The 11,728-nt window shown below is 35.2% G+C and overlaps 1 long non-coding RNA gene across 1 annotated transcript; it reads left to right on the forward strand.

Annotated features, from left to right (window-relative positions):
* Positions 1 to 7,482: 7,482 nt before the first annotated feature.
* Positions 7,483 to 10,979, forward strand: LOC128993198 (uncharacterized). Its single transcript, XR_008490738.1, has 4 exons — positions 7,483 to 7,577; positions 8,802 to 9,000; positions 9,516 to 9,707; positions 10,812 to 10,979. It is a non-coding gene; the product is annotated as an uncharacterized LOC128993198 (long non-coding RNA).
* Positions 10,980 to 11,728: the final 749 nt, after the last annotated feature.

Genomic DNA, 11,728 nt, shown 5'->3' on the forward strand with positions numbered 1-11,728 from the left:
CACTAGTTAGTACTAGAACTATCAGTAGTACTATCCTCATCCTGATATTAGACAAATTCGTTAATACCAAGGCAAAAATGTTGTTCGGATTCCACTATAAACTGTAGGTCCTTAGTTGCCATTAGCTTCATAGGCTACTAATTAAAGCTGTGTCTAAGGAATGTCGGCCTTAGTCACTAACAAGACTATAAGATCGCGCCACTCATCCTACACTCATCTCCATTCATGCTTGGCTTAAAATACCTACTTTGTATGGTCGCTATTTCATTGAAAGTATTAAAGTATTCATTGAAAAGTATTGTGGAAGAATACCAAAACTGACGTGCCCTGTAGAAATCCAAAGACACATACTTAATATTTTCTTATGAAATGGCGACCATACAAAGTAGGTATTTTAAGCCAAGTATGAATGGAGATGAGCATATTCACATTGTAGTCAGCTTTATTTGTAATTTGATATCATTTCAATCTTGAAGGATGTAAATAATTCTCTATATCTCTTTATGTTCATAAATTTTCAGCTTTTTTATGTTTAGTTTGATTACTACTATTACTAGTTGCTAGTATTTTGCTAGTTTCTATAGAAAAGCCAAAACGTTCCTGACTATTGTCGTAGATAAAACATAGTAAAGTAATGTTATTTCTCATGTATAGTCCGGTCCCAATTGATTCGGATAATTGGAGTTCTACTCAAGGCCACACTAAAAAAAACAGGCTGTAATGCTCGTCAAGCATGACGTCATGATAGAAGATGGCAATGGTGTAGGTTTTATTTATTTTCCAAGGAAAGATTAACACAAGCAGCTGATCACAAACGGCAAACATTACGTCATTGCCGTCTTCTATTGTGACGTTATGCTTAACGAGCATTACAACCTGTTTTTTAGTGTGGCCTTGTTCTGCTGTAGTTAAAAGTTAAACATCAAAGACTCAAAATAAAGGTTCAAAATGTAGAGTTACCAAAAAAGAACCCACAATACCCAAAGAAGTGTTTTTTTGTGTAGATAGATCTATTTTAAAACTAAAAATATTTTGGATAAGCCTGAAACAAATTAAAAACAATCTTGAGACTCAGGGGCCCCAGGCTTACCCAAAATGTTGGTAGATATAACAAAATTATGAATAAATAAAGAAATTTAATTTTATCGAAGTAAGTTCCCCCATTTTTGCGGGGAAAGCCCTTCAAACCTCCTGTCCTCCAATCAAACTCTTTCTCGGTTCTTGTCAAGCCTACCCAAAAAATATTCCTGGTTGAGATCTCTATTACGTCACTACAGATTTTCTAAAAAGGATTGAGAAAATATTGCTCTCAAATGAGTCACATAAAAAGTTTTATTTCAAAATAAAAATTTTTGTAAGAAAATGTAAATGGACGGGATCAAGATCACAGTATAGTATGATATTTACACAATTGAGTTAAAACTAAATAAATATTGTCTATCCATACAACCATTCTAAGCACTAAGTAATATCTATCTTACAAGCGATTGAAAATACAAAATACGAATCTTAGTCTACTTGAGATCTTCAAATACGAACAATGAGAAATTAACTTAAGGCAGTATAAATTATGAATAATAATGCACGGTTTCCTTAAAAAAGAGTTGAAGATTTGTCGGAAATAATAATCATTACCAACTTTACAGTAGCGGATCCAGAGGGAGGGGGGCGAAGGGGGCGACCGCCCTCCCGGGCATACATATAGATATATTTTTTACTGCATGTAATAAATACAGTAGTGCATACAAATTGTGTAAAATAATTTAATTTGTCACACTAAATTTGGACAAAGAAATGGTATAAAACTGCCAGCCATTTTGGAGACTTAGTTTACGCCAATTTTTCGGGGGGGTACCCCTAGACCCCCTGGTTGCCCCCCTTGTAGCTGTTCTAGATCCACCACTGAACTATTATGAGCAACGCAGCAAACGTGTTAAAACCAATGGTGTCAATTATTGCTCATTAAAACAGTTAGCTATAACAAATACCCCCGCCGCAGCAAACCTGCCGACTAAGCGAATTTCCATTTGTCTGAATTGATTTTCAGTTAAATATATTTTAATAACATTAGGTTTATCGAGTACCTAGGTTTGCTGCTACAAGGAAACTAATAAAGTGTGTTTTTGAGTAAAATATTGATAGCTTAGTACAAAATAAATAAATTTGCCAAGTTTGATCAAAATATATCCATAAACAAGCAAACTACAACATTTGACAATATTCTCCATAAGAATAACATGGGAATTTTAAATTTACAATTTTTTTAATTTTCTCCGTTACTAATAATCGAACAAAAATACTTTTATATACTAAATTATATTTGTTTTTTTAAGCTCTTTAAAAAGGTCTAAAGAGAAATCGGGAAATTTTGTGTTTTGAGGGTCAAAAGGAAGAAAAACCAATTTTTACCCCATAAAACCCCCCGTAAAGCCCCGTTCCCATGGTCCGATCATGCTGGTTCGCGAACTCATTCAAGTTTATCCCGCTTTACACCTTTAAACCAAATTTCATCAAAATCGGACAAAAATTACTCAAGTTATCGCGTTCACGGACGTATATATATATATATATATATAAGTCTATATATATATATATAAAAATTTGAACGAATGGTGTTTTTGGCCTCTGGGGACATCAAAATGAAAAAGTAAATCGGTCCCGGGTCTAGGTCTTACCGTGCCACCTATGGTAATAGCTACTTCCCTATAGGGAAATTCGCTAAAAAACTACTCTGAAGAACATTTACATTGTGAATCCATAATCTAATATACCTACAATTAAATGCAATTTTCAGACCAAAACGCAGATTAAAAGGCATCTGTGCGTGTGAAATTTCACATAGTCAAAAATAAAAATGTAATGTTTTTCATCCCAACCTATTCAGTTATTTGTAAATCAACAACTTTATAAAACATTCTACAAGATCTAGATGCTAGAACTAACATTGATTGAAAATGTTTTGTATATTATATTTCTAAAATTAAATTAACATTTCCACTAATTCTCACTAGCCATTTTCTGGTTAAGAGTGTAAAACCGTCTACTATAATATAGTTATCAAAGCTACTTATCATAGACGATAAAGGCTTCTGTTTAGTTCAAATACAACAAAATCATTAACACTTGCCTTAATACTTCCTTCAGTTTAAATATTTCAGATTAAGTTGTTAACAAATCCCTAACACAATTATTCAAATGAGGGCGAGTTTACAATACATGGTAGAAATGTTAGTAATGCATTTATAAGGAGTAAAACATAATTATAGCTGAAATCCAAGACAAAAATAAACACATCTCTTAAAAATCATTGATTCAGATTTTTGATTGCAGAATTTTAGCATAGTAAAATAAGATATCGTTAGCTTTGTGACAACTTGTATGTCCAAAATCACTACTTTTCAGGAGGTAGAAAAAACTGTTTTTTTTGTACAAGATTAATTCTAGATGCCTTTTTAATGTTGACAAACTATTATGTTCATATTTTACATTATAATAAATACTTAAATGAGTGTTTCCTATTCCAATAACAAAAATCGTTTACATACAAGGTATCACTTCTTACAGTCTGGTACATACAAGGTCATACGAGGTATCACTTCTTAGGCTAAAGGACATGCAAGGTTTTTAAGTTACAAAATATAGGTATTTCAAATACAACACTATTAATACAAACTTAAAAAAATAATTACGAGTCTTAAGATTTCAAAGTCCCTAAAATACTAAAGTATAAAAATCATTTACTTATGAAATCAACACTGGGATGCCGTTTGCAGTGATAAAAAAGTATTAAATTTATAAAAAATTACAAAGATATAAAAAATTACTTATAAAATCTGCCTCAAGACTTTTTAGTGAAAAATCATTACAATGAGTTTTAAGATTTCTAACTTCCCTAAAATACTAAAGTATAAACATTATTACAAAGTTGTACATACTTAAGAAATCAACATTGAGATTATATGATGCCGTTTGCAGTTATAAAAAAGTATAAAATATATAAAAAACTACAAAGGTATAAAAAATTACTTATAAAATCAGCCTCAATAGTGGTTAGTGTCCCTAGTTCCCGGTTGTTGATACTATGAATGATTCTTGTCCCTCGTAAGGTAGCTGGTCGTAGAATGCGTGACAATTACGTGGAATAACTTCCTTAAGTTGCTGTAAATGTTGCCATTTTCTCTTTGTTATTGGTATCGGCGCATTTCTTACTAAAGGAAAACTCGACAAACTTGGGCAAGATCTCTTTACCCTTTGGGGAAGGGCAAAATAATCAAATTTCGACTTAACCTCAATTTCTCCTTTAGAGTACTTGATGGCCTTGATGTTGGTTACTTTAGGGTCCCCTGGTTTCCGTCCAGGCCGTATGCTGTCGTACACCAGTAATGACTTCTTACCATAATCTTTAGGGAAGTCAAACCCTACTTCTTTTGTCCGGATTATGGGAGTCTTTCTGGCCATTTCTGTGTGCCTGATGTAGTCAGATGGTAAGTGTATTTTTTGATCTTTAACTTTCCTTTCAATTAATGAGTGAATTGAATCCACTTCCATTTGTGTGTGGCCTTTGGTCAAGAACTTTTGTTTAATTTCAACATTTTTCTCTTTACTAAAACAAAGCAAAGCATTGGACATTGTCAAGTTTCGGTTGGCTTGGAACAGTCACACATTTCCTCTAAATACTCAATAACACAGATAGCGAATGTACTAGCACACAGATCTGCTTGGCTCTCATTATACCAATAGCATTTAGTGTCATGAGTAACTACATCATAAATGGTAAAATTGTGGCAGATCAATTGGGTTTTGTAATACAAGGCACTTGCATTTAAACTTGGTGATACTTTTACTGACAGTACATCCATGGTAAGAACGGTGGATGAACCCTTCTTTGCTTCTTTTATGTAATTTTCTTTTTCTATCCTTGCTTACTCTTTCTTTTCAATATGATCTCGATAGTTTTCCTCCCCTCGTCTAAGTTTTCAGTCTCGTGCATGATGCACTTGTCACATCGGTCTTTCTTAGGCTGCTGAAAAGCAAGATTTTTTTCTTTTACAAAATTGTCAAAAACACTTTGTGACAGAGGCTTAACTGGATTAGTTTCATCTCCAAAACAAAATTTTTCGTACTCGTTGTACACATTAACCCAATTTTTACCAAATCCAGGTTCTAGGTATAATTTGCTGCTGTTTTTCTGACAATAATGAGAGGGCAATACAGACAATGATTCCACAAATGTTTCTAAAGCTCTTCTCTCCTCAACATTTCTTATTTTTCCAATCGATCCTATTTTACGCCTCGTAACTGGACTATCACAATACTGTATTGACTCCGCTTAAAATGTACGGATCAGATATAGATTTTTAATTAAAATTGTTTCGGTTTTCAATTCTGTATGTTTTATTTTCAATATTTCAATAAATTTATGTTCATAAATTTAAATTTAAATCAATAAAGTGCGAATGAATGAGCTGATGTCACCTGTCTGCCATGTTATCTTATGGAATGTCTGTCACTAAACAACACCACTTGCGACGTTGCCAATTCTACCAGGCCGCGGCCTGTATATAGTCCAGCATCTATAGGGGGTTGAGTATGCACTGAAAGTGTAACTCTTATTTACTTTTGATTGTTGTTGGGGGCATCTTGGAGATGACAAAAACCGATGTTGTCGCCCTCCCAGCAGGTGCACAACTTGGGGGGGAGGGGGGGAAGGTGCTCTGAGACGTGTTCAAGAAAATCGCTTATATCTCGTGAACTAGACACGAAAGAAACAGGCTCCAAACGGCATTGTATTACCAACTTCATCTGCTTTAAAAAAAGTATCCAGGAAAAGTCCAGTCTATAATATTAGTTGAGTTATTTAACAACATATTTAAAATTTTCAATAAAAACCCCTAAAAAACGTTAAATTATCCATCATAACCCCTTTAGAACAACAAAAAGTACAGTTTTTCATCGTGCATAATATGTTTTACACTCTAAAGTGACTTTATATGGAAATTTTATCAAAATATTGCAAAGTTATGCGAGGTTTCCGATAAAGCGGCACGGTGACGCGGGTGATGCCGCTGCGCGGCAGAAATCAACGTGTAGTACTGACTTGTAAAAATTGGGTATGTACCAAAAGTGTAACGCATTTTGACTTTTGATTGTTGTTGGGGGCAGCTTGGAGATGACAAAAACCTATGTTGTCGCCATTCCAGCAGGTGCACAACTTGGTGGGAGGGGGGGAAGTAGCGTTGAGGCGCGTTCTAGAACATCGCTCATATCTCGTGAACTAGAAACGATAGAAACCTGTTAAAAACGACATTGTATTACAAACCGCATCTGCTTTAAATATTGTACAATGAAAAATCCCATATCAATGATAATAATTGAGTTATTTAACATTTTATTTGAAATTACAAATTTAAAGTCAAAATACTGTTTATCTACCTATATAACTCTCATAAAACAATGAATAGTACTGTGTATGGAGTGCATTCTATGTTCAACACACGAATTACAAAAAGTTGAGTGGACTGTACTTTCCTTAAAATAATAAGTACGGAGTTCTCGAGTTAGCGAGAAAATATTTATAAACTGTTTTTAACACTAGGCGATTTTAAATATAAAATTTAAACAAAATCTAGGTACAACTACCAAAGAAAATGCTTCAGTTTGAAATATATACGGTTTTTATTAAAATAATATTAAAATAGACTTGGAAATGCTGTACTTCATTTTAAAACTTAACTACCATACAAACTGCACATAAGAGAACATTTCCAAGTCCATTTCAACATTCTTTTAATTAAAACCTCGCATAACCTTGTAATATTTTGATATAATTACCATATAAAGTCACTTTAGCTTGTAAAACATATTATGCACGATGAAAAACTGCACTTTTTGTTTTTAAAGGGGTTTTAATGGATAATTTAACGTTTTTTAGGAGTTTTTATTCAAGTTTTTAAATAAATTGTTCAATAACTCAACTAATATAATTGATACTGGACTTTTCCTGAGTACTTTTTTAAAGCAGATGAAGTTGGTAATACAATGCCGTTTAGAGCTTGTTTCTATCGTGTCTAGTTCACGAGATATAAGCGATTTTCTAGAACACGTCTCAGAGCACCTTCCCCCCCCCCGCCCAAGTTGTGCACCTGCTGGGAGGGCGACAACATCGGTTTTTGTCATCTCCAAGATGTCTAAAACAACAATCAAAAGTCAAAAAGAGTTACACTTTGAGTGCATACTCAACCCCCTATAGATGCTGGACTAATATGTGTTACCTGTATGTGTCAGGTGGCCGTGATAACACCCGACCAAACTTCCTGGCATGGCTAAAAAATAGCTTATTAGTTTACAATAATCAACGCTATGTTGACTGTTGAGAAAATCCTTTTATCGCTTTGTAGTCTTTGCATATTAAGAGTTTGTCTGGTTTCTTCTTCTTCTCCTACACCATCCATTCATTCAATTCTGTATTATCATTGTTTTGAATTTTGATGGTGATGGTGACTGACGACGTAGATAGATAAGCAGACAATCATCTAGAATTTTTCTCTGAAGAGAAACATTTGCACCATTATTTTAAGGTAAAATCTAGTGTCTGGTGATATACAAATTACTTAATTACTATAGGTTATTACTAACTTAATACTACAATTTTCACACCGTACGTTTGTACTATGACTTAATTAATGCAATATGTATTGTCAATTTCAGCTCAATAAAATGATTTGATTTGAATAAGTTACATTAATCATAGTACTTTCAGTTTCTCTGGAGTTATTTCCCCTTTTTGTCCTTCCTAGTATGTATCCAAATCCTATAGACAATTTGATTAGATTAAAGAGACTGTGATGGACTGAATTTGTTTTTGTTGTGGTTATATAAGCCTATTCTCAAGTTTAGGCTATAGGCCTGTATTTTATATTGGTAGGTGTATGGCTCTGTTTTAAATATTTAATTATCATCTCTAAATATTTTTGGTCATTCCTTAACTTATTTAGGCCTATCTAAAACTAGAATAACAGTGCTTATGATGGGTACCTATTTTTATAAGGAGGGCTTGAAGAAATGTCCTATTGTAATTTTTTTATCCGATAATAATACCTAGTATCTAGGTACTGGAAACAAAACCAGTTAAAGTTCCCTATTAACCTAGAAAATTGATCAAACTTCATTTTTGTACAGTTCTATTTTATCTGTCATGGTTCAGATGATTATACAAATGGCTGACCCTCTTCGGTAGCCTAATAACTAAGTATTTTTTGTAGGCCTAGTGACAAAAGCCAAAATTTACGTTGCTACCCTTCTTGCATTTGAGTGAGTACGGTATTTAACTTAATTTAAAATAGGTTAGACTGTTCATACGGTACTAACATACTGTAACATGTATCAAATCACCGTTTACATGTTACATGATACAATTGGCTTTAAATACTGAAATGAAATAAATAGACAACTCTTGTGTTAGTTAACAGTGTTATTTTATTGGATGACAATTTAGCTTAGTTGAATGAGTCTTTTACACAGTGCACAAGTGGCAAAACGATATTTCCCTTTAATGTTTTAATCATTAATGCGATATAAAAGTTCCTCTAAATTTTTGTAAGATATCTTATTAGATTGGCTGTTAAGAGGATAGTGAATGTATAGGTACCAATGGTACCATAGAAATCAGTTATTGACACACTGTCGTTGGTTCCAAACAACAATCATTTTTATTTTTAAAAACTAACAACATTTCCTAACATTTGTGTCTAGTACTATCAATAGTCAAAGATGATACTAACCAACTTTGTGTCATGTTTCAGGTGTGGTGGATGGTTGGAGGAGATATGACATCGACCCTGGAAAGTTCTCTAGTTTCTTGATGAGGACGCGTGATTGTCTAGAGTCCACAGAGCGTTTCAGCACCACAGAACCTGCTTTGTTTCAGCACCACAGAACCTGCTTGTCTACTCTTGTGTATCCTACTACGAGCCTTTAGAGAACAAGCAGCCCCGATATTGGGTGAGTGAATATTTGATCTAGATATTTGGCTATTTTTTCTGAAACTAGTAATTAGACAATGGATATACTTTATGCTCATTAAGAATACTACACTGGAAACTTTGTTGTCGTTTTGTTGACGTTCATGCAAAAAGTTGTACTAAAAAATCTGTTCTTTTTAGGAGACAAAACAAAAACTAAAATCGCCTACAGGCTAGGCTTTGTTTTGACGTTCTAAAAAAGCAAAACGGGTGTTTAGTGGCAGTTCAATACAACATATTATAATACCTGACCTTACCTATTAAAAAGGCATAGGGTCGCCTCACCTAAGCCTTTCTTGGGTTTCTTGGCAGCTTAAGTGCCCATAGAGCCTATTCCGAGGATGACTGATCACCAACACCAACTCCCTAGGACCTCAGGCGGGATTCGAACCCGTGAACTGTGTTGCGCTTTGCTGCTGCAATCTGCTTAGTCTATAGGCGATTTTAGCTTTTTTTCGGCTCCTGAAAAGTACACCAACTTGGAGTCTGTTTCAGGTGTGGTGTTGGTGGTTGGAGGAGATACGGCATCCACCCTGGAGAGTTCTCTAGTTTCCTGATACTTTTTCTTTAGTTTCCTGGACTTGTGGATCGTCTTGTGTCCACGGGGCGTTTCAGCACCACAGAACCTGCTAGTCTACTCTTGTGTATTCTACTATGAGCTGTTAGAGAACAAGCTGCCCATATTTGGTGAGTTTCAGCATTGATTAAATAATAATATTGATCTTGTTTGGTTGGGTCATACTATATCTGAAATTAGTCATTTGACGATAAAGAATGAAGAAGATTCATAAAGGAGAAGAACGTACATAGATATGTTGACGTAATGACGTTCATGCAAAAAGTCATACTGTACTTTTCAGGAGGAAAAAAAATAACTAAAATCACCTAAAGGCTAAGCTTTGTTTTGATATTCTAAAAAGATAAACCAGTGTTTAGTGGCAGTTCACAATAATATATCATATCAGATCTTCCCTATTATAAAGGCATAGTATCGCCACACCTAAGCCTTTTAAGGTTTTCTTGCAGCTTAACACATTAGCTGCTGACGACTCCGATCAGAGTCATGCCGTACTGGCACAGCCGGAGTAACAATGCAGTGTGTAACAAGTTGATCTATTGTGACCTCCGCATTTATCGGGGATCAACTAAACTATTTCAGCATGTTGTGCTGGTCCTATACCTACTTTAATTTGGGTTTAAGTTGGTATTAACATTTCCCGTAAAATCCCGTCTGGCAACGCTTTTTGTCTTGTTTTCAGGGATTTTCTCTCTTCGAGCCATTACAAAAACATTGGCTACGTATCCAGGCAGTGCTGCTATCTGTAAGTTTTTCAGTGAACTTACGTCCACTCTCGGGGTAACACAGCACCAACCACCGCTGTTTTGCTGCTGTCAAGACTGAATTATTTTAATGCTATTGCGTTTGCTGATTCAACGGCGCGCAGCGACTGCGTCGCATTTCCGACCATACCGGTATACTGCCAAAGGGATTCTCACAGCGAACGTGTTAAGTGCCCATAGCCTATCCCGATGATGCCGATATCATATGCCTGTTCACTGACACCAACTCCCTAGGAGAATCATGGCGGGATTCGAACCCGTGAACTGTTTTAAGCGCTGCACTGACTGCAGTGCAGTGGAGAGGCCTGGAAAAATTACAACCACTAACAAAAGTTACTGTAGGACTTTTGTAGGCTATTTTTAGAACTTAAAAACAAAGCTTAGCTTGAAAACAATTTTAGTTTTTTCCTCTTAAAAAGTAGGCCTACACTAACTTGTGGCATGTTTCAGATGTGACAATTGGTGTTGGTGGTTGGAGGAGATACATTATCGACCCCGGAGAGTTCTCTAGTTTCCTGATGAGGACATGTGATCGTCTTGTGTCCACGGGGCGTTTCAGCACGACTGAACCTGCTAGTCTACTCGCGCGCAGCTACTACAAGCTGTTAGAGAACAAGCAGCCCGTATTGGGTGAGTTAATATTTGATCTAGATATTTGGCCATATGGTCTTAAACAAGTAACTAGACGATGTATATACTTTATGCTCATTAAGAAGAGGATACTGAAACTTTTTTGTAAAAAACTGTACTTTTTAGGAGACAAAACAAAAACTAAAATCGCCTACAGGCTAGGCTTTGTTTTGGCGTTCTAAAAAAGCAAAACGGGTGTTTAGTGGCAGTTCAAAATAACATATTATAATACCTGACCTTACCTATTAAAAAGGCCGTTGGTTGGGGGGTGATGAGGGGGTTTAATGGTATTGTATGGAGGAGGGAATTCGGGTAATCAGGAGGGAATAAACAGGGTAATTTTAATAGGTTAGGAATAGGTGTGTCTGGACCAAACTTAATTTAAGCGTGCTGAATCTGCTACCAATAAAATTGGGAAGATTGCTGGGGACCAGAGGGACGGAGACCTTTTACCCAGATCAGAACACCTGCCTAACCAGCTTTGATTTGCACTAATTGAACTAACTATTTAAATATTGACCTATCCTTCCAACTATGAACTGAACTTGGATAATTTCTTACCAATATTGATGAGTGAGGGAAATAATATGTAGCCTAAATTGAATACTGAATGGCTAGGCCTAATATGTATGAATTTGATTGATATTTGCTAAGCTACATTCTGGAGACGTGATTGAATTAACAGGTTTGAGAAGGTTTGCTGCCTTAAGGGGAAGCAAACCCGGCTAAGATTTTAT

Source organism: Macrosteles quadrilineatus, unplaced genomic scaffold (genome assembly GCF_028750875.1).
Source record: "Macrosteles quadrilineatus isolate MER2022 unplaced genomic scaffold, UCM_ALF_1.0 Scaffold_1__1_contigs__length_201487025, whole genome shotgun sequence".
Lineage (NCBI taxonomy): Eukaryota > Metazoa > Arthropoda > Insecta > Hemiptera > Cicadellidae > Macrosteles > Macrosteles quadrilineatus.